The sequence below is a fragment of the Telmatherina bonti genome (genome assembly GCF_933228915.1).
Source record: "Telmatherina bonti genome assembly, chromosome: 21".
In the NCBI taxonomy this organism is placed as follows: domain Eukaryota; kingdom Metazoa; phylum Chordata; class Actinopteri; order Atheriniformes; family Telmatherinidae; genus Telmatherina; species Telmatherina bonti.
The window spans coordinates 32,141,068-32,154,046 of NC_136630.1; positions in this window are offsets into that span (position 1 = coordinate 32,141,068).

The window sequence follows — 12,979 nt, forward strand, 5'->3', positions numbered from 1 at the left end:
GATAGGTCACCTCTCCCCATCTCTGAGTTAGTATCCAATGAACATTCTATCCCAACTCTTACGTACTGGTTGATGGAAACGGTCAGAAAAGTCTCCAAGTACACATCACGTAGGGTAAGGCAAGTAGAAACCGATTACAGCTGGGCACTAATGAATAGTGTGCTACTGTCTTTCAACAAGGAGAGCATTTTAGCCTATCTTGAAAGAGCCCATGATGTGATATCAATGAAAAAATCGAACAGTGATCTTGGGAAGTTCACTGTGTTACATCTTTGCTCTGCCCACATTCTGAAAGCAGTCTCTCAGGGATTTGGAAAAAAAAAAACAGCAGACAAAGGACTGCAGGAGTATGCCACATATTGCTTTGCTGTGCTGTTGAACAGTACCAGCATGGATGAAGCACTTAGTGTGTTCAAAAATATGTGTGTGATTTTCAATGCAAAAGAGGACAGTGATTTGGTCAAACATGCCAAAAGAGGTCTTGACAAGTGCATAACCCATGTCAAAGACATCACAGAAGGGCATGTGGAAGGAGACAATGATGACCCAGAAGTTGAAAAAACCAAAAATGCAAAGACAGTATGTGGGCAATCTCCATTCACATGCGACTTCCAGGCTGTTTTTCATCAGTCACATGGAATTGCAGTCAAAAACAGGGATCAAAAACAGTTATGTCTGTCCTGAGATACTGGATGTTCTCTTTGACCACTACCTAGGCCTATTTCCACTGTGGAGTGGGGTATTACTTGGTGATGTATCAAGATACGCCAAAGATGGAGTCATCAAGGGTAAAACAGAAGCCCAGAAGACCCGGGAAACAAACTGTCATGTTGAGATGTGGTCTTGCAGAAGAAGAAGTACCTCCGTCCAGCTGAATTCATACACAAAATGTATGGCTATCTTCAAGGCAGATACAAAGAACACATAATCCAAAATAACCTACCTGACTTTCTAACCACCAGTATTCCAAGATCCATCAAAAGCTTAGACCAGGCAGAGGAGCAATGGGCAAAGAGAACAAAAAATGAGGGCCCCACAAAGAGACGATCAAAGTACTTTGAACCACCAAAGAAAATACCAGTACCAAAATCATCTTCCAGAAGGCCTAAAGATACTCTTCTAAAGTCTGATGGGAAGATTGATGCCTCAAGTCCGTCTCAGATTCCAACAACGAATCAAGAAAAGGTATTGAATGTAAAAAATAATTTAGATTTATAGTTGTCATTTCTCAAACAATTTGTGGATGCAATTACATATCACATTGTGCAATCTTTTTTTATGCAGATTGAAGCACTATGGAAGAAAAAGCAACAGAGGTGGTGGTTGCTGTCATCAATTCCAGTTGCAAAAGGACATCATACATTTTGCACCACTCTGAATTTAAATCACTTAAGCCACACAACTGGCTAATGGGAGAGGTAAATACCCACCATTTCTTCTTGCAAACAGGCAACAACTTAGAAACACTGTATTCACAAACAAAGTTTGGCAGGTATTCTATTATATATTAATTGTGTTCATATATATATATATATATATATATATATATATATATATATATATATATATATATATATATATTTATTATATATATATATATATATATATATATATATATATATATATATATATATATATGTACATATATATATATGTTTGGATGAGTGCCACACTTTAAATGCCATTTTTTATAAATCTTTTTTTTTATTTTATTTTTTTATTTAGACTATTGAGTGCTTCTTCGAAGTGGCATTGAAAAAACAAGGACCTGGACACAGTATTTATGTATTAAACCACTATAGCGCAGGGGTGATAATGAATGGTACACGAACTGAGATGCGTCGACAGAGCCTTCCAAAGGTACATTTAAATTACATTTGGATTATAGGTAGCAAATGGTTTACCGTGATGTATTGTTTATAGGCTAATGTCAGATGCTATATTATAGGTCAACTTTGAGGAATACACTTCAGTTATTAGTTTTCTAAACATCAACAACAACCACTGGAAGTTTCTGGTCAGTATTGTTACATAAATTGTAAAGATCATTAATCCAAGCATTTAAGGCAATTTTTTGTTAAGCTTAACATTTTTTCACAGTTTCTGCATGCACCAACCAGCCAGGTATTTGTTGTGGATCCTACCGGACAAAATGGAAAACTTGATTCAGATCATGCTGCAACCAGATTCAGGTAAAATTAAATATCTCTATGGTGTGGTGTAAATGAGTTTCATTAGTTTTTTAAGTAATACAGCCATACATCATTTGTAATAACTGCTATGAGCTCTTGGTTTTATTTAAGGCATAAATACATTTAAGACATGTCAATAACATGCAACACCAACACAATGGTCATTGTTTATAATGACAAGCTCAACATAAAAACATATAATTTATTAGGCAACATTATGTAAAAGGAAAGATTTCAAGTCAGAAAATCGACAACATGTATACAATTGTAGTTAAGGTTTAGATTTTATTTTGTATATATTTTCACATAGCAATTCTAATTGATACAGATGGTTGCACAAGCACACTATGTGACAGCTTACCATCACTTGTGTGTGAATAGGTGAAAGAATGCACAATTGTTAACTATTTGGATAAAAGTGCTATCCAAGTGTGTTCCATGTACTTTTTACCATTACGCTCATACAAACAAAAACTAATTTGTGAAAAACATATCTTGTTTATTAGGGAATACTTCAAGATTCGAAGAACAGCAAAAGTGACTGGGTGGATAAAAAGTGGATAGGTGGGGTCATTAACCATACAGCAGGACACATTCAGCTGTGGTGTATTGGTGATGCAGGTGAGTTCATACAGTAAGATGTTTATTGCATGTCTAAAAATAGTCAGAAAACGCATGCTCTTTCACTTCAGTCCATAATACATTTTTAATGAAAATCAGAATATGTTTTGTATGTCTGAGCAGATGGCCATGAAGGTCGTGGAACACCACCCCCATATCCCCAAAGACATTAACATTGACACATCAAAACAATCAATGTCAGCCAAGCGGCAGGAGATGGCAGCTGATATTCTGGAAAGCTCAGGTGTGTAGATAAAAGAAAAAGTATAATAGGATATTAAAATCAATGTAATTACACTGCAACCTTTGCAGTGAAAGATAATATACAGGCTTTTTGTTGCAGTTTTTGATGAAGACAGCGATAGTTCAATGTGTGCAACAGACAAGCCCCCTGGAGGTGGCTCAAAGACAATGTGGGTTAGTTATTTTGTTTTATACAACAAGGTGATTATCGCCACATCACTTTCTAAAATAGTTGTATATATAATGCAATGCGCATTGATCTAAATAACGCTAGACATGAACAGTATTTTGTATTTTTTTTAATATGTCGACAGTTGGCACATTAGTAAAACTGTCTGCAAGGTTTAATCTGACCTTGATCTTCAATGAACAATGCAAATCCTGCATTATCAGAGAATAGCTAAGATTTTGGATGATATTAGATTATCAGGACTGGGCCAAGTTAGTGTATGAGTAAGACTTTGTTATTCTTATTGTTTGTCAATTACCTTGTAGATCCAGTGTTACTCATGCAAAAGATGGTTCCACCAACTGTGCCTTGGGATGACCACAACACTCCTCAAAAAGTTAAAGAAAGGCATTTGGAGGTGTTGTCTCTGTTGCTGATGACGTGTAAGTCTCAAAAATAAATTTTATTTTAAAAGAAAAATTTGACAATGTATTTTACTTTTCACAACTGACACATATACTTGAAATGGTCCATATGAAAATCTGAAATGTTGATCAATCCTTTTTCCTCAGAAAACCAAAGCAAAAGCATGTGATGTTCTTGTTCCTCTTTTTGTTGTTCCATATACTGTTTGCAGTTTTTTTTATAATTAGTTGTTTTTTTTCATACGGTTGTATTTTGGTTTGTTCGGAAATGCATGTACATGCTCATCAATGAAAAGCTATTCTCTTGTTAAATATAAAAATTCATATGAAATGACATAAGATGATAATGGAAAAAGTAATGGCTGTGCAACATGTGGCAGAACTGGATGAGCAATTAGGCAGTGTTTTGAGGTGTTTAGGTCACATGACTAAAAAGCTATTGAACTTTGAAATCTTAAAAAATTCATATAAAATAACCCGAGATGAAAATGGAGAAAATAAAGGCTGTGCAACATGTGGCAGGACTAGCTGAACCATTAGGCAGTGTTTGAAGTGGGCATCGTGCATCTTAACCCCACGACGAGGTGGTTTCGGGTTGGGAGACTGGGTGTCCGAATATCTGTTGAATATCAAACATCAAACTAACTTTACCTCGGTCCGTTTTACAAACATGACGTGAAGATGTCAGAAGGAGGACGAGGATTGGAAATAAAATATCCTCCCTGCCGATATCCTATAGGGGCCAACATCAGACTACATGATGGTCACCTTGTTAAATTATCATTATGATTATTACAACTGCATGTCATGTTGGGGCAAGCTACATCCATCATGAGTACTTACTGTGTGGTAGCAGGCGTGGAAAATAATAAATAGAGAAGTCATTTACAAACATTTATGTGGCAGAGCATCGGATGGATACAAGAAAATAAAACCTGTGGCTCATTTGTACGCTGCAGGACGTTAGACCTTCTGGCTCGTCCCGTTAGCATTGCCGTTAGCATTAGCCTTATCGTCATCAGCTCAAGTCACGTCTGTCACACAAAGCAGAACTTTATAGCAGTAGTGACACTTACCGACTGCATTGATGCTGAGCCGCTTACAGCTGCAATTGCTCCTCTTTCCAACCGGGTTGATGCCGTCTTCACCTGGTATTTTCCCAAATGTTAGCAACATGTTTGGCACAAACAGGCCGCAGCCGGCAGAGATGCAGGTGCATTATCAGCAAAAAAATAATGTAATCCATCTGTCCCTGGTAGTTTGGTCTGCTGATGAAGGGAGAGAAAAAAAACCTGCCGATGTTGGTTTTGCTAACAGACAACCGACATGATCGCTGCTCGCACGTCTTCACACAGCTTGTTGCTAATAGCAACTGAGGCAGGTCCAGCAGGTGTATTTAGGCTGGAAAAGGGGCAGGTTAATGCAAATAGCTCCCCGGGATGTCGACATCCAGGAGAGAAAATAAAAAAATGCGTTTGCGAGAATTCTCACCTGGGACTGAGGTTTCAGGGCAGGCCAGCGCTCCAGGATCTCATCAACAGGCAGGTCATCCCTGACGACCTTCACGCTTCTCAGGGCAAAGGTGGTCCGCATTAACTTCGTCATAAGAATGGGATTTTTCTCGCTCTTCTTAACTTCATCTGCAATCTGCAGTCTCAGCCTCTCAAGGCGAGCAGCATCTTCCCCCCTTGGGAAATTGGGGAGGAAATTCACCTCTGTCCTTTTGGCTTTTTAATGTCAGTGTGTGGAGCTTTTTTGTCTGGATTGTTTTGACTTCTCTTTCCAGAATTTACTGCTACCTCCTGAAATCCAGCCCTACTTAACTTGGCACGATAGTTCCCCATCCTAAATTTGAGACTATTTTTCCAACCATACCACCCTGTCCTTGATCCTGGCTCTTTTAGGCTGAGATGATTTGTGACAAGTGCCTCTGCTACCACTGAAACTTCCCTATCATTTGGGTATGCTTTAAAACTGCATTTTAGCTGCCAGGGTTTCACGATTATCGTGCTTTTGTCCCCTAGATAACTTTACAGGTTTACCTGTTGTCTCATAAGCAATATCTCCCTCACCAAGTATGAGTCCTACCTCATAGGAAAAAGTGGGCATTGGGAAAACCTGTGGCCATCTCTCGATTCTTTCTGGAGTCATGGCAACGGGCAATATTATAGGATCATCTGATGCTACAGAACTGGCATCACTCTCAGACCGTCTAACTTTTAGTACAGCTCTCTGTGGAAGTTCCTCTATGTCGACAAGGGAACAAAGCTGCCCATCAAAGTCTGGATCTTCATAAGATAAGGCAAAGTCAAAGTCAAGCTTAAATTTTTCTTTGATAAGTTCTTTTAACTTATCCACAGATTAAAAACAGGCGTCCATCCATAGCATATGCTGTGAGGCTTACCGTATCATTTAGTTGTGACAGCTCATGGACAGAACAGGTGTCTCACAGTGTCAGCTCAAATGACCTTAGATGCTCACTGTACCAGCACTCGTAGTTCCTGAACAGAGTTGTTCACAAGCAGCAACTGCTCAATCATGCTGAATTTGGGAAGTCCTCCTGACAGTCCTGCAGAAACAAACCTTCCATTTGCATACTCTGTACCATTTATAGAAACTTTCGATGTGCTGTAGATGCTTTGACTGTCTGTCTTAGTTTGGACAAAGTCTTGTGCCACTTGGGGCAGGGTTGCAACCTGTATGGATTTGACACTTGAGGTTTGTGTGGAGGCTCTGAAAAATGACGGTACATTGAGGTGATACGCCATCATATGCTGATGCTTGGTAGCCAGTGTTTTTAAAATGTTCTTAAAATTTTTTGCATCCTGAATTGCCCTTTTTAAAAAGCTATGTTTTCCCTCAAACCTCATGGTCCACAAGTTGACAAGAGGACCAAAGCGCTTAGTCAGCTGTGGGTAATGTTCCACATAATGGTGGTTAGGTCGAAGTCTGGAAACACCGCTTTAAGAGTCTGCCTGTGATCACTTATTTTAGTTTGCATGTACTGGATTGATTCCTCTGTAAAACATGGTGACAACACTTGCTCCACAATTTCTTTCAGGTCCATCAATATGGCCCACACATCATCTCCTTCGGGGGTTTTATTCCCTATCATGAGTGGCAACAGCCTCAGCAAGGTGCAGTTTTCATGCCCATTTCCACCAATACTTTGTTTGGAAGGAAAGTTTATGGAATTGGCTGTGGTTTATCAAGCCTGTCATAGTGCTGGTATGGAAATGACTGAATTTTTGTGTTAAAATATTCCAGAGTGAAATACTTTAAGTGAATCATTCTGCCAATGCATAGGGCCAGCTCAACAGGTACAGTTCCCTCCAAGAGATCATGCAGTATGTCAGGTGGAAAACCAGTGATGGGATGAAAATGTTCCAGTGTTTTGCTGAGAGTACAATCACCTGTAACACCAACACAGGTGAGATTTTCCCCTTGCACGGCATTTTGTACATGAAGATCATGAGAAACTTCTCCTTCATTAACTTCAGTAGTTTGTATTTGGTCTGTAGTGCAGCAACAGAACCTGCACACATTATGTCCTCGGAAACCCCGAACAAAGCCAGCAAGACCATGAGCAGCCAAATTATCAGCTGCTACACAAAGCACAGTGCCCCTGACACACTCACCAAGACTTTCAATGAAAATGCCATCCTTCTCTAGAGTGCACAAATCTTTCAACAAATGTGACAGAACATTGTCATAACCGCACTTCTGAAGGTCAGACACTTTGCACAATAGTGCAAGCTGTATGACATGTAGGCTGGACCTGTACTGGCTGGGTAGATTGGCAAGCAACCAGCATACGGCAGTAAGCCGTATGCTGGTTGCAATATCATCTACATACAGTATAAGAGACAACTTTAGCTCTCCTGCTGCAGACGAAAACTCATTTTCTTTTAAATATTTCCCATCTTGATGAGACATGTATGTTCCACATGATGATGGCTTAAATTCTTGAATTTTGTCAAGAAAATCAGTGTTTTTAAACAATGCTTGCAGCATTTGTAATATTGGAACGTACACCACATTCCACCCGCTGGAATCGACTGTGTATTGCACTGGTATCACAAGAGGATAGTGGCTTCTCACAAAGGTTCTTCTTCGTTTAGCAGAAGAAAGCTCAGCACCCTTTATGCTAGCACTAACAAATACATTTGACTTTGTTTCTGCCTCCACTAACTCGTTCAGCAAGACATCACCAATAGACTGATCCTGCTCTCTTAGAACACTGATAATCGTGTCTCTAATAAGAGGTTTTGAGAGGGAAAATATCTAAACTAAATTGTCAACAATGTCCTGTATAGCCAACTCAGACACATGAAGAATGCTGTGCATTTTCAAGAACAAAGAAGCCAGGTTGTTCCTTAACTGAGTTTGCAGTCCCCCTATGTCACAGCAGGAGTCAACAGGATCACATTCAGAAATATCTAGCTCAGGAGATGAGTGAGAAGAACTCGCTTCATCAGATTCAGGTTGAGCCTGCAATGGGGATCTGTTGTTATCTGTAAAGACTATCTCGTCTTTAAAGGCTGAGATGTCACATCTGGATGACTTCTGCTTCTGTAGGCATTGAATGAGGAATACACATTTGTTTGATCATTTTTGAATGGACAATCCACCACCTCATGTTGTTTAATGTGTGTCCTTAAATGATTGAGAAGAGTTTTATCATTAAATGGCTGTTTAAATCCACACATAGGACAGATGAATGATATGGATTCCTCCTGATTTCCTGTATGTGTAACTGTTTGAGTGTGTGTCCGTGTTAAGTGAATTTTTAAAGCATTTATTGACTGAAATGTGCGTACACAGTCATCATAAATGCATGACAACAGGCTGACAAATGAAACACTACTGTGTTGTAAACGATAGTGATCAATCAGCTGTGTCTTTTTGTCACAAACAGCATCACAAAGTTTGCACCTAAAAGACATCTGATCTTTTGTATACCTATACTGTACTCAGCTCCTAAATTTTCTGTGAGCATCAACGTCTCAAATGTAATTGTTTACCATCAACATACCGAACAGCAATCTCCCCACACTGGCCAGCTGCTTCAGGTTGAACCTTGAAGAAACAGAGAGTAAATTTTTTAGATTATCTAAACTGAAGAAAATGAAAAAGTCTGCTTTTCCTGCATGGTAGAAAATAAAGTTAAGGGAAAAAAGAAGCCTATGCGATCTAGTACACACACACACACACACATATATATATATATATATATATATATATATATATATATATATATATATATATATATATATATATATATATATATATATATAAGTATATATGTGTGTGTGTGTGTGTGTGAATGTATGCATATTTTAAAAGCAAAACAAGTCATTTCCATATCGCTTGACCCGTTTTTATTGCTTTAACCTGACAGTGTCAATTTGCACTAAAATCCAAGTGATGCTGCTCAAATGTGAACATGAACGTCACATGCTCATCCAAGCTACTGTTACAAAATTTGAAAACTTTTAAATATTTTTTGTAATATTTTCTCATTGCACCGACTTGACTAGTGAATACATGTTCATTAATGCCGCTGATAGCCATTCAACAGAAAATCAATACTTATGGTGCAACAAAAGAACTTTATAAATGTTAAATATATTTAACTAATAAAGAGATTACTCACCATGTGATGGCCAGACCAATGGCCACACATATAAAGGCGGTAAAAGCACCACATTGTCAGTTAGTTTTCTTTATTTTTAAACTTAGTTTAAATGCTTTGGTTTCTTTTTTGTTAGCGTGCACATTTAAGGAGCCTTGTATTTTCAACTGTTTGTGTTTAGTTTAACCTTGTTTCCTTTTTTACTGCTGTCGAAGGATCTAGCCTGGGCATTGGGGGGCAGGAGTGTGCACAGGTGGGAAGCCAGTGAGCAGGAAGTGCCACGGGCCTTTGGGAAGACCTCGGCTGTGTCTCAATCAGCGCACTAACACTAATTCGCGCACTGTTTCAGTACGTTTACACTGATTTTTACACCAAAAACTCAGTGCACTGAAAGTACCCGGATGCTGCCCTAACCCCGCCCACAAATGCAGTGTGGAACGATGGACACTAAATGGACGCCATTTTGCTGACGTAGCGGAAGAGGATGGACTTTCCATCAGTTTACCAGGTAAATAATGGCGGAGTTTAACGCCGGTCCAGGCGGGGATTCATTTGTATAAATGTAAGTATTAAATTATTCCGTTATGATTGTGATGTATACTGCAGCCTGACGACAGTTATGGATCTGACCATTTGTCAGACTCGGTAGTTAGCACCGTAGGTTAGCACACTGTTAGCAGTTTTTATCCGCTGTAGTGGACGTATACAGGTTATATGTGTTATAAATGATGAATGTTATAGGTTCTGTATGTTCATTCATCCATGCTGAACGTCCAGATGAAGCATTGTGGTGTTTATAACGTAAACTATTAATACCGATATAGCGCCAGTTTTTAGAGAGCGGTCCGTTACTATGGTTACCACTGATGCCATAAATCTGCATCGTATCGTCAGATCTGAACTGCTGAGACTGAACGAGAAAATATAGATATAAAATAAACATAGTAGTGAATTTAGTTGGTTTGATTATTAGAGTGCAAAGTGTGTAACTTTCTTCTGCATGGCTCCACCTCGTCTGTCCCTGATTGAAAATCCATCGAGTGTGTGTGTGTGTGTGTGTGTGTGTGTGTGTGTGTGTTTAGTTTACGTTGTAGTTGGTGTCATGTAACATTTACTGAATGTTTCGTGTGTTTTGTGTATGGTAATAAATTAATTGTTACAAAATATATAATTATATTAGAAAAATGTAAAGAGAAGTTCATTGTAGATCTTCATCATATAGAGACACACAATTTGTTTCCCATTCGCCAAATTATTTATTGTTTAGATATAAATGCAGTCATGATCTGGGGAGTAACACATCATTACCATCCTCTGCCTCTCATCAGCCTCACAGACGGTTCCTGGAGATGCTGCTGGTTCTCCTGCTGGTTGTTCCCCAGCTGCCCTCCTGACATCTTCATCATCATCATCATCATCATCTGGCTCCAGTAGGTCACCGCTGCTCATGCAGATGTTGTGGAGGACGGTGGACGGACCTCCACCTGGTCTCTGAAAGACGGACCTCCGCCTGGTCTCTAGGATCCTGAAAGACGGACCTCCGCCTGGTCTCTGAAAGACAGACCTCCGCCTGGTCTCTAGGATCCTGAAAGACGGACCTCCGCCTGGTCTCTAGGATCCTGAAAGACGAACCTCCACCTTGTCTCTAGGATCCTGAAAGACGGACCTCCGCCTGGTCTCTAGGATCCTGAAAGACGGACCTCCGCCTGGTCTCTAGGATCCTGAAAGACGGACCTCCACCTGGTCTCTAGGATCCTGAAAGACGGACCTCCGCCTGGTCTCTAGGATCCTGAAAGACGGACCTCCGCCTGGTCTCTAGGATCCTGAAAGACGGACCTCCGCCTGGTCTCTAGGATCCTGAAAGACGAACCTCCGCCTGGTCTCTAGGATCCTGAAAGACGGACCTCCGCCTGGTCTCTAGGATCCTGAAAGACGGACCTCCGCCTGGTCTCTAGGATCCTGAAAGACGGACCTCCGCCTGGTCTCTAGGATCCTGAAAGACGGACCTCCGCCTGGTCTCTAGGATCCTGAAAGACGGACCTCCGCCTGGTCTCTAGGATCCTGAAAGACGAACCTCCGCCTGGTCTCTAGGATCCTGAAAGACGGACCTCCGCCTGGTCTCTAGGATCCTGAAAGACGGACCTCCGCCTGGTCTCTAGGATCCTGAAAGACGAACCTCCGCCTGGTCTCTAGGATCCTGAAAGACGGACCTCCGCCTGGTCTCTAGGATCCTGAAAGACGGACCTCCGCCTGGTCTCTAGGATCCTGAAAGACGGACCTCCGCCTGGTCTCTAGGATCCTGAAAGACGGACCTCCGCCTGGTCTCTAGGATCCTGAAAGACGGACCTCCACCTGGTCTCTAGGATCCTGAAAGACGGACCTCCGCCTGGTCTCTAGGATCCTGAAAGACGGACCTCCGCCTGGTCTCTAGGATCCTGAAAGACGGACCTCCACCTGGTCTCTAGGATCCTGAAAGACGGACCTCCGCCTGGTCTCTAGGATCCTGAAAGACGGACCTCCGCCTGGTCTCTAGGGTCCTGAAAGACGGACCTCCACCTGGTCTCTAGGATCCTGAAAGACGGACCTCCACCTGGTCTCTGGGATCCTGAAAGACGGACCTCCACCTGGTCTCTAGGGTCCTGAAAGACGGACCTCCACCTGGTCTCTGGGATCCTGAAAGACAGACCTCCGCCTGGTCTCTAGGATCCTGAAAGACGGACCTCCACCTGGTCTCTGGGATCCTGAAAGACGGACCTCCACCTGGTCTCTGGGATCCTGAAAGACGGACCTCCGCCTGGTCTCTAGGATCCTGAAAGACGGACCTCCGCCTGGTCTCTAGGGTCCTGAAAGACGGACCTCCACCTGGTCTCTAGGATCCTGAAAGACGGACCTCCGCCTGGTCTCCAGGATCCTGAAAGACGGACCTCCGCCTGGTCTCTAGGATCCTGAAAGACGAACCTCCGCCTGGTCTCTAGGATCCTGAAAGACGGACCTCCACCTGGTCTCTGGGATCCTGAAAGACGGACCTCCACCTGGTCTCTGGGATCCTGAAAGACGGACCTCCACCTGGTCTCTAGGATCCTGAAAGACGGACCTCCACCTGGTCTCTAGGATCCTGAAAGACGGACCTCCACCTGGTCTCTAGGGTCCTGAAAGACGGACCTCCACCTGGTCTCTAGGATCCTGAAAGACGGACCTCCACCTGGTCTCTAGGGTCCTGAAAGACGGACCTCCACCTGGTCTCTGGGATCCTGAAAGACTGACCTCCACCTGGTCTCTAGGATCCTGAAAGACGGACCTCCGCCTGGTCTCTAGGGTCCTGAAAGACGGACCTCCACCTGGTCTCTAGGATCCTGAAAGACGGACCTCCGCCTGGTCTCTAGGATCCTGAAAGACTGACCTCCACCTGGTCTCTAGGATCCTGAAAGACGGACCTCCACCTGGTCTCTAGGATCCTGAAAGACGGACCTCCACCTGGTCTCTAGGATCCTGAAAGACGGACCTCCACCTGGTCTCTAGGATCCTGAAAGACGGACCTCCGCCTGGTCTCTAGGATCCTGAAAGACGGACCTCCACCTGGTCTCTAGGATCCTGAAAGACTGACCTCCGCCTGGTCTCTAGGATCCTGAAAGACGGACCTCCGCCTGGTCTCTAGGATCCTGAAAGACAGACCTCCGCCTGGTCTCTAGGATCC